Raw genomic sequence first — 9232 nt, 5'->3', positions numbered from 1 at the left:
TGTCTCCTTCAGCTCCCCAACACCGCCCGGCACCCCCGGCCGAGCTTGCCAGTGCCGGGGAAGGGCAGGACGCGGTGCAGCATCGCTGGCAGCACTGTGCCCAAACCCCTTCCCTTCCAAAAAATGAAGCAGTGGGTCAATTAAAGGAAGCAGGAGCCCCAGCCTCGGGCAAGAGCTATAAAACGGCTCACCCTGCGCGGGGTTTGCCACAAGCAGGACGAACATCCCCGTGCCTGGTGGGGAGCGGGAGCTGGGCTGTCCCAGTGTGCGCAGGGTTTGGGGTACACCCATCACCGCAGGCCGGGGCCGACTCAGCCACGAGACGGGACACGGCACCCACCCGTGGCACCGGTGTGACCGCAGCACCCGCCACGGCGAGGGGTGACTGCACCAGCATCCCTGCAAGGGCCTCGATGCTACTCCATACGTGGCGTGAGGGCAGGCATTGCGTTGCACCTCCCCGCTGCTGCGGGGCAGAGCCATCCCTCTAACTCCCTGGGCACCCCTATAGATCCACACCCCCCGCCATAGACGCATGCGCCTATAGACCCACGCCCCTGCACCCACCCTGAGCCCCAGCACCCCTGAGCCTCATTTTTGGCCGGGTTTGGGGGGCAGCCCCGAAGCACGCGGTAGCCTGGCCCTTGCGGGAGGGGAGATGGGAGTGCAGTTTTTGCTAATTCGATTTGAAAGCCCCTTTTATCCCTGAATGACTCGAAAGAAAAGGATTTCAGTGACCTCTTGCTCTCCCCCACTGTTTTAAATTTGATTATGGGAAATGATTTTAATTAGTATCGACAGATATTTAGGAAAATAATGATGGGAAAACCTGTGCTTTTTATATCCATTTAACCTGTGAATCTTCTGTCCCATCTCAGAGACCCAGGCTGAATTTTGGGGGGGTGGCAGAGGTTTATGTGGTAATAAAAGGCTCCTGGGGAAGCCCGGATGGTTAATGAGATAACAGGCTGCTCACATCTGGGTCACAAGTTCAGTTTTTGCCCCAGGCAGAGGAGACAGGAGAGAAATCACTGCCAGGATGCGCCCGATCTGTCTTGAATTTCAGCTGCAGTGCACCCCGTCAGCCCCCCAGGCAGAGGAGAGCGGTGAGGGGCCCGATCCAGCTCCAGCCCCGCACCGTCCCCGCCGTGCAGGGGATGCCGAATGCCCTGGCAGCCCGATCGGTGCGTGTCCACACTCAGGAGGAGGCAGGCGATGAGGTAGCATTTGCAGGGCGAGCCGCAGCAGCAATTATTGCAGTGCTATAAAAAAAAATAATATGATTTTTCTAAAGGTCTCCGGCCGGATGCCTCGTCCCTCCGGTCCGGTTCCTGCTGGCAACGGGTCTCCAGAGCCACTAACACGCAAGCAACAAACGTGTTTGCCCCCGCTCTGCAAATGGAAAAGCGAGATCGATAGGGTTTGAGCAGAGCTGAATGAAGCGGAGCCAGCGCCTGGCGTACAGGATGCTAGCGAGACTCCCCGCCGGCAGGAAAGGAGCTTCACAAACACAAACACACGCAGAGCCAGCGCCGGGAGAAACGCGCCCGGTACTGCGGGTTATTTTAAGTTCAGGGTGTACCCAGTAAATGCGGCAGATAAACAGATCACAGGGTGCGGGTTTGCGGGATCTGTCGTGCCGGGTCGGTGCACGGGCACAGCCTGTACACAAAGCAAGGGATAAGGGGTAAGGGGTTGGGGTATCTGGAGGCAGGAGCCTGCCCAGCCTGGCTGTAGGGATCAATTTATATTTATTTTTGGAAGAGCAGCTCTAATTATCCACTGTAAGCAGGCAGGGAAATGGTGGTGGATCTCCACCACTCGATGCCTTTAAATCAAGGCTGACTGTCTGCCTCCAAGACGTGCTCCGGTTCAGCCGGGAGTTACGGCCGCGCGGCAGGAATTATCGGCCAAGGGCGCATGGCAAGCGTCGCGGCTTTACGGTCTGTGAACCATCATCCCTCTCATTTCTTTCCTAATAAATGGAGCAGCCGGGGCTGCTGGGTTTAGATGGGTTGTTTGGAAAACAGCAGCAGGGTGGAATGCTAGGAACTGCCTCGGCCAGCGTGCATTTGCCGTGATGCTCTTCCCACGTGGCCGTCCCCGGCTGGGACACCCGGTCCCACGCGAGAGGTGACAGTGGCCGGCGGAGGGACCTAGGGGCACGCGGGAATGCAGCGGGGTTATCTTCGACACCGAAATCGCAGCGGGGGGGTGGCGCCATGTCCTGCTGCAGCAGAGCTGGGCACCTTTGCCATGAACCCTGATACTACGGGAGCCCCAATAACCCCGTTAATAGGGGAGCCCAGTTATTAAGCTGAGTTTTGGGTGAGGAGGGTGAAAACGAAGGCAGGCTCCTCCGCGCGGCCGTGCTGGAAGGTGCCGGCTGGTAATAACTGTTTTATTGCTTCCTGTTGTGTTAGACATCTGATGGCAAGCCGGGGCCGAAAGCTGGTGCAGCATATGGAGCAGCCCCCCCCCGCCCCCTGTCCTCCTCCTCCTCCTCCTCCGCCTTATTTACAGAGTCTCCCTGGAGATGGGCCTCGCAGGCTTTTCCAGCCCGGAGAGGAAGCGGAAAAATATTTACCTCGCTCCCCCCCCGCCAAAAGTCTGTTCTCATTAAGACAGGAAAACGTAAACGAGGCGCATAAGGTGGAAATGCTGTGCTGCCGCAGTGAGCGCTGGGAGAGAGCCGGGGATGCCGAAGAGGCCGTGGGCGAGGACCCTCCTCGGGGTGTCCCTGCTCCCCGCGGGGACGTTAGCCCATGCCGGGGCTCAGCCAAACCCAAGCCCTTCATTTCCCAACTCTGCCATCAGCGGGAGACGCTGGGGGTGGCACAAGGACATTTAGGTGTCCCGCTGGCCCCCGTTATGCCCGCACCCCGCAGGGGCTTGCAAAGCCCTTCCCTGCGCAGCTGCATCCCCGGGGATGCCCCGGGCTGGGGGTGCCGGGCCAGCGCCCACCTCCAGCCATTGCTTTGGCACTGCAACAGTTCGCAAAGCCGGGGTGGGGCTGGAAGGGCTGCACCTCCAAGACACCCTGGTTCTTCTTTTATTCCTTAATTATGTTTTTTTTAACATTGACCAGCGCAGGACAGACACCCCCGAGCTGCCAACCCCACAGCGCACTGGCGCGAGGGTCTCCCCCAGCACTGGCTCTTCAATGGAGGGGAAAAACAAAAAGAGGAATTGGCTGTTTCCCTGAATGATGCTCCAGCCATCCATCTCCGAGTCGCACTGGGAATGGCTCCCGGCCCCGCAGCCGGCAGCTCCTCGCTCCCCAAGCGGTCTCCTGCCAGCCCGGCCCAGCCGTTAGCTCCGGGTGGGAAGGCTCAGCCGTCGGCTGCGTGCGGCCTCTACATCGGAAAAACGCCGGCTCGTGGCCCCGTGGGTTTCTTTCAGAGCGGCCGGTTTCTTTTCCCCGTCCCTGGGGGCTGTTTCCCCTGGAAGACAAAGAGTTCGGGCAGCCGGCGAGCCACGCTCGGCCCCGGCAGCTCCGCTGGGAACGGCCCTTGCTGAGGGTTAGCTGCCGGCTGGCGGTGAGCCGCCGGGCAAGTTGGAGCTTGCGCCGGCCTTTGGCAAGGCCCGGTGACCCGCAGGGGTGAGGGATCATGCCGGAATTAAGCCGAGGGGAGGGAAGGACGCGGGGACACATGCTGCCAGTGCTGTCTCACCAGTGGCAAAAGGCCCGTCTGCCTTTGGCTTCGCCGGTGAGATGTGCCTGGCCATGGCGGGAGTTTGCAGCCCAGGGCAGGTGCGGGTGCCAGGCAGAGCCGTGGGTGCCCGAGGGGTGCACCCGCTCGTGCTGGGGTAGCTCAGGCACGGCATCGTCGTGGCCCACCCGTGGGCATGGTATGGGTGTCGGGGGGAGGCAGGTCCCGCCCAAGCAGGCAGAGGTAACGCCCTTTTCCTTTCTTCCAACCCGTTTGGCCCCTCTCCTTTCATCTGCCCAGGGCTGCGAGGGGCCGGGCAGTGCCACTGTCCAAGGGTCCTGTGCTGGGCCACTCTCTGTGCCTTGTCCCCATTGATGGAGCTTTTCCCCTATTGCGGGGGGCTTCGTCCCCACGGCACGGTGCTTCATCCCCACAGCACTGTGCTTCATCCCCACAGCACTGTGCTTCATCCCCACGCACAGTGCTTCGTCCCCACGGCACGGTGCTTCATCCCCACGCACAGTGCTTCGTCCCCACGGCACGGTGCTTCGTCCCCACACACGATGCTTCGTCCCCACGGCACCGTGCTTCATCCCCACAGCACTGTGCTTCATCCCCACAGCACTGTGCTTCATCCCCACGGCACGGTGCTTCATCCCCACGCACAGTGCTTCGTCCCCACGGCACGGTGCTTCATCCCCACGCACGGTGCTTCGTCCCCACGGCACGGTGCTTCGTCCCCACGGCACGGTGCTTCATCCCCACGCACGGTGCTTCGTCCCCACGGCACGGTGCTTTGCACAGTGCTGTGTTCTCATTGCACGGACGCTGCCCCTGTGAGCACAGCAAAATGGGTGAAACCCCCCCAGTGCCACCCGCTGCAGCACAGCACCCGCAGAGGAGCGGTGCCAGGGCCGAAGGCAGCACCGTAGCCCTCCCACGACCTCCTCTGACGTCTCCACTTGCCCAGAATAACCGTCCCCACCGGCAGCTGGGGGGGGTGAGGGGGGAGGACCGGCACGTGGCCTGCTGGGTATGCAGCCAAAAATAGTCAGGGAGGGAGCAGAGGGGAACCCGAACACCCTGCTGGGGCTTGGCCGCGCTCCCCAGCTCCCCAAGGGAGGCAGGGCTGGACTGGCAGCACCCAGGTCCCCACGGGGGCTGAGCACCCTACTGCGACCCCCCCGGGAGGACAGGTGCTCCCCAGGTATCCTGCAAAATGCACGGCGGGTCATCGAGGGAGGCGATGCGAGGCGTGATTTTTATGAGATGTGGAGCCGTCCCAGGGACAATGCGGGGGAGGAGGATGCACCCCGGCAACAAACCGTCTGCAGCGTGGGGCTCCTGGGTACCCCCTCAGCACAATGACCCCCACCTCAAATCCTTGCCCTGAACACCCAGGATCTGGGGCCTTTCGGGTGCCCGTCGCTATGGAAACCCCTTCTCAGAGAGCCGGTCCAGGCTGAGCCTGTCTGTTCGTGCTGCTGCCTTCCCGGCGGGCGATGCTGCAAGGTGATGCTGGGGGAGGTGGTCCTGCAGGTCCCAGCCACAGTGGGACCAGTAGAGTCCCCCGCGGGGGTCTCCTGGGGAAAGAAAGGGCTCTGTAAGGAATAATATTTTTTTTAATAGTCTCTTGGTGGTTTTAGAGACTTGGGGAAGGTGTTTAGTGCAGAGGAGGGCTCTGGGCTGGACCCCCGTGAATGGTCCTGCTGATGGCCCCAAAAGGCTTTGCCCCTCCCCAGGTGCAGGGAGCCAGCGCTGCACCCCCCAGCAGCCAGGAAGGGGCTCCTCGCGTTAAAATACCTCGCTCTGCTGTGCCAAACGCTGTCCCCTCTGCAGTCCGTTTCCAGCGACCATCCCACCACCCGGGGTGGCGGCGGCAGTTGGCGTGGGCGCAGGGCAAGGCATCGCCGTTCCCCTGCAGAGAACGAGCAGCAGCTCGGGCTGTGCTGACCCCCTGGGTCCCCATTGATGGAGGGGACCCTAACGCCATCCCCATGAGCAGATGCTGCTGGGGCTGCACGGCAATCGATGCATCTCCCAGGTGCGTGGGGGCAGGATGGGACCCGTCTTGTCCCAGCGCGGTGTCACCCTCCTCTGGGGTGACACAGTCTGCCCCGGGGTGGGGAGGGGGCTGCCCTCGCTGACCACCTTCCAGTGCCCTGGCCCAGAAATGGGAATTTCCAGGGCTTTTTCCCAGTTCTTCTCTGCACATGGGTCCCTGCAGGCCTGCAGAGTTTAGGAATTTCCCAGCCGCTGCTGTGAGCCGCGTGGCTTCACGTTGGGAACTCCTTTGAAGGCGCTTTGCACACCAGCCTTGCCACTCGCACACACCTCGCGGTGGCTCCCCACGGGCTGGTAAAAAGATGGAAGAAGCTTTCAAAGCTAAAGGAGGGTTGGGATTTTGGAGCTGCTAACATTTTTAAGAGCTGTTCTGAGTCCAGGCGAAGATGGGTTTGCCTTTAATATTTAATGCTTTTTTTTTTTCTTTTTTTCACACACGTGCAAGCGTGCATTCAGAGCTGCTGCAGGGAGAGCTTTGCACTGCGGAAACGCCGGGGCCAGCCTGACCCAGCAGCGTGGGACTGCTTCAAAGCCAAGGTTGCCAGAAGGGCATTCTCCAGCCTGTAGGAAAGGCAAAACCCTGGGAAACTGCAATGAAAGAGCCGCTTGGACCAGCGCAGCGGGAAATGCCGGGGAGAGGATCCCGCACGGCAAAGATCAGCCCTTCGCTGGCAGGAGCAGCGCAGCTTCACCTCCATCACCAGGCACAAGGAGCTGTGGTTGCAGGAGCGTTTGCAAGCGAGAAAGGCGAAAGCCCTTTCTGCCTGCCTGAAATCTCCAGGGGTTTGGCTCCCAACGGCTGGAGGCTCCGGGTGTGGAGCCGAGGGACCGGCGGGATAAACGGGAGCCTGGAGCAGTGGCGTCGAGGGAGCCCATGGCTGCGCAATGCCCGGGGAGAGCGAGGGGGGGAAGGATCCGACCTGGGACGGACCCTGAGGAGACCTGCGCCATGGTCCCGTGGTCCTTGGGGTGAACAGCTCCGTCAGCAAAGTGGGGTCCCAAGCCCGTCCCCAAGCAGAGGCCCCCGAATAGATGCAGCTGCAGGAGGTGACTGAAGCATGATGCAGCTAGGAGGGCTTCGCTTCTGGAAAAAACCCTGTCCAGGACAGCATGAACCAGAGGACGTGTGGAAGGCTTTTTGAAGTCTTTTCCTCCCACGGCTGGTTTCTACACAGTGCTCTGTCCAGGCAAAACAAAGCCTCTGACACCATCTTTCGAGCACGGCCTCAGCAGAGCAGAACAACGCAAAGAAAAAGGATATTTAAGAGACAACCTGAGAGCAGCTAATAGCCTCTGACCTTGCTCCAGCAGAAATGGGAGGCAGCGTGGAAGAAAAGGTGCAGAAGGTGTCTGTCGTCCCCCCGCCCCGGGAGGGAGACGGAGCCCATCACCCCGGCGGGGCAGGCACGGCCACGGGGAGCAGCAAAGGCGCAGAGCCCTTGGGCAAGAGGAGGCAGGAGAAATCACACTGGGAGTTTTTGATTTTTTTTTTTTGCTAGAGTTTCAGCTCTGCAGCCCCACGTGTGGACACACTTGTGTCCTCCCCCGACACAAAGACTGGTGTCTGGGTGCTCGTCCCGACACAGGGCTGTGCAGCTGCTTGCACACGCTTGCACGCTTGGCGAGCTCTCCACCTGCCGCCCTGCTGGTGGGCGCGGACGGGAAGTTTTAGCACAGAAAAAAGCAACGCTTTTCATTTGCATCGGCAGGAGGAAGAGGAGTAGCGGCAGCACCGGCGCTGGGCTCCTGCGGCTTCCCCTGCAGAGGCCCAACTCCTTCGCGAGTGACATGGCCTCAGAGATGTTGTCTTTCTGAATGCAACCATCTCTCTTCAAAACATGCTCCCTGCAGACACTGAATCACAAGCTCCCTCCTGCTCGTGCGGGGCCAGGGCGGTTGGAGGGGGCCCGGTGAGCTCCAGCCCAGCAGAAGAAACTTCCTCTTGGAGGCATCAAGATCAGGCAGAGTAAAACACTTTAGGATGGGAAATCTTGAATCGCGTCTGCTGACACTGAGCCGGACACCCCCTTTTTGCTCCTAATACTGCTCCCAGCACTGCCAGGGATGCAGAGGGGTCGACCCCCGAACCCCCTCTCCACCTGACTGTTTTCGGGAGCTTGCACAGCTCCTCCACTCAGCCGATGCTGTCCATCTCCATCCAAACTCCATCGGTCATCCCAGAGGAGATGAGGACGGGGTTTGGTCCTGTTTGTATGTCCTCCTGTTTGTATATCCTCCTCGGGGGGATTTTCAGCTGGTCTGGCTTTGCGCTGCTCTGCAGTTGGGTTTGTCCATCTTCGAGGGTCATCTTGGGAGAGCATCGCAGGCACCCTGGGCAGCGGGGGAAGGAAAAGCTCAGGTTGCAGAGGACGTTTTAGCCACGGTCTTTGTGCCAAAGGAAAGGGCTTTTCTCCCTCTGGCAGGTAAGCCCTGAGTCAGGGCTTGAGGAGGAGAAGGGAATTTTCACGCCAAGGTCTTCGCATCAGCACGATCCCCAGGAGAAGGCTCCTCCGGCCCCGCGGCCGGGCTATCACTGGCTGTTTGCCTTCTCTACCACGCCAAAGGACATTTTAAAGCAATTTCTCCTGCACAAATAAATACAAAACCAAACTACTATTTCTCCTGGTTTCTTCTCTTTTCCCCTTTCATCTCTGTGACATCTTCCTCCAGTAAATCGTTCCCTTACGTCTCATTAGAGACTGTTCCTGGACAATTTGCAGCTGTGACAACCCGAGAGAAGCCCGGGGCCGGTCTGCCCGGCTGACAGCTCACATACGCACCAGGCTTTTTGCCGTGCCTGTGCCACGAAATGGCTTCGAAAGCAGGTTCACAGCTGGGCTGCCCCGTGCCACAGCCGCAAAGGTCTCCTACCTCCCCTTCCAGGGTTTTCCTGGGATGCTGGACAAAGCGCTTCAACTCCCGCCTCTGCTTTCCTCCGTCTAACACGCCGTTCTCTCCCCACCGTGGTTTTGCGGCTTTGCAAACACACAGCATTGGGGTTTTGCAAGAGCATTACTGTCCCTGCTCCCTGGATAACCCCCCGCCTGCCCCGGGACGCAGCGAGGATGGAGGCGGTGAAATTAAAAATAACTGGCTTTGCCGGGAGGCACGGGTGGCGGAGGGCATGCTGCCGGAGCTGGCACGGCTCGGCCGCCGGATGCCTCTGGGCACAGGATTTCAAGGGCACATCACGCTCCAGCCGGGCGGCTGCCAGCAGCCCTCCCCGGCGCTGGCTGCGCCGCTCTCTCGACTCCTTCCAGCGATTTTTTTTAAGGCAGCTAATAGCTCCGAGGGACTCCTGGCGTAATGAGAATTGGCAGAAGCGAGCAGATATCAGGTTTATTCACCACCAGTTTTAAATCATTTAGCATAGCAGAAAGGCTGTGTTTCTACAAGCAATATGTTCTGCTTTGCTCGCATCGCAGTTCCTATTAAAAGGGTTTAGTGATGAATGGGGACGGTGGTGTCTGCGGGGGGAGCGGTGCCGCTCTGCTCCACGTCCGTGGCGATGGGAC

General features: G+C 60.0%; 1 long non-coding RNA gene across 1 annotated transcript; it reads left to right on the top strand.

The window, feature by feature from the left end:
* Positions 1-5774: 5774 nt before the first annotated feature.
* Positions 5775-8327, top strand: LOC142604491 (uncharacterized). The gene is made up of 2 exons (XR_012838358.1): positions 5775-6048; positions 6163-8327. It is a non-coding gene; the product is annotated as an uncharacterized LOC142604491 (long non-coding RNA).
* Positions 8328-9232: the final 905 nt, after the last annotated feature.

This window comes from Balearica regulorum, chromosome 19 (genome assembly GCF_011004875.1).
Source record: "Balearica regulorum gibbericeps isolate bBalReg1 chromosome 19, bBalReg1.pri, whole genome shotgun sequence".
Taxonomy (NCBI): domain Eukaryota; kingdom Metazoa; phylum Chordata; class Aves; order Gruiformes; family Gruidae; genus Balearica; species Balearica regulorum.
Note: the sequence above shows the minus strand (reverse complement) of the source record. Positions and strands in the feature narration are given on the sequence as shown.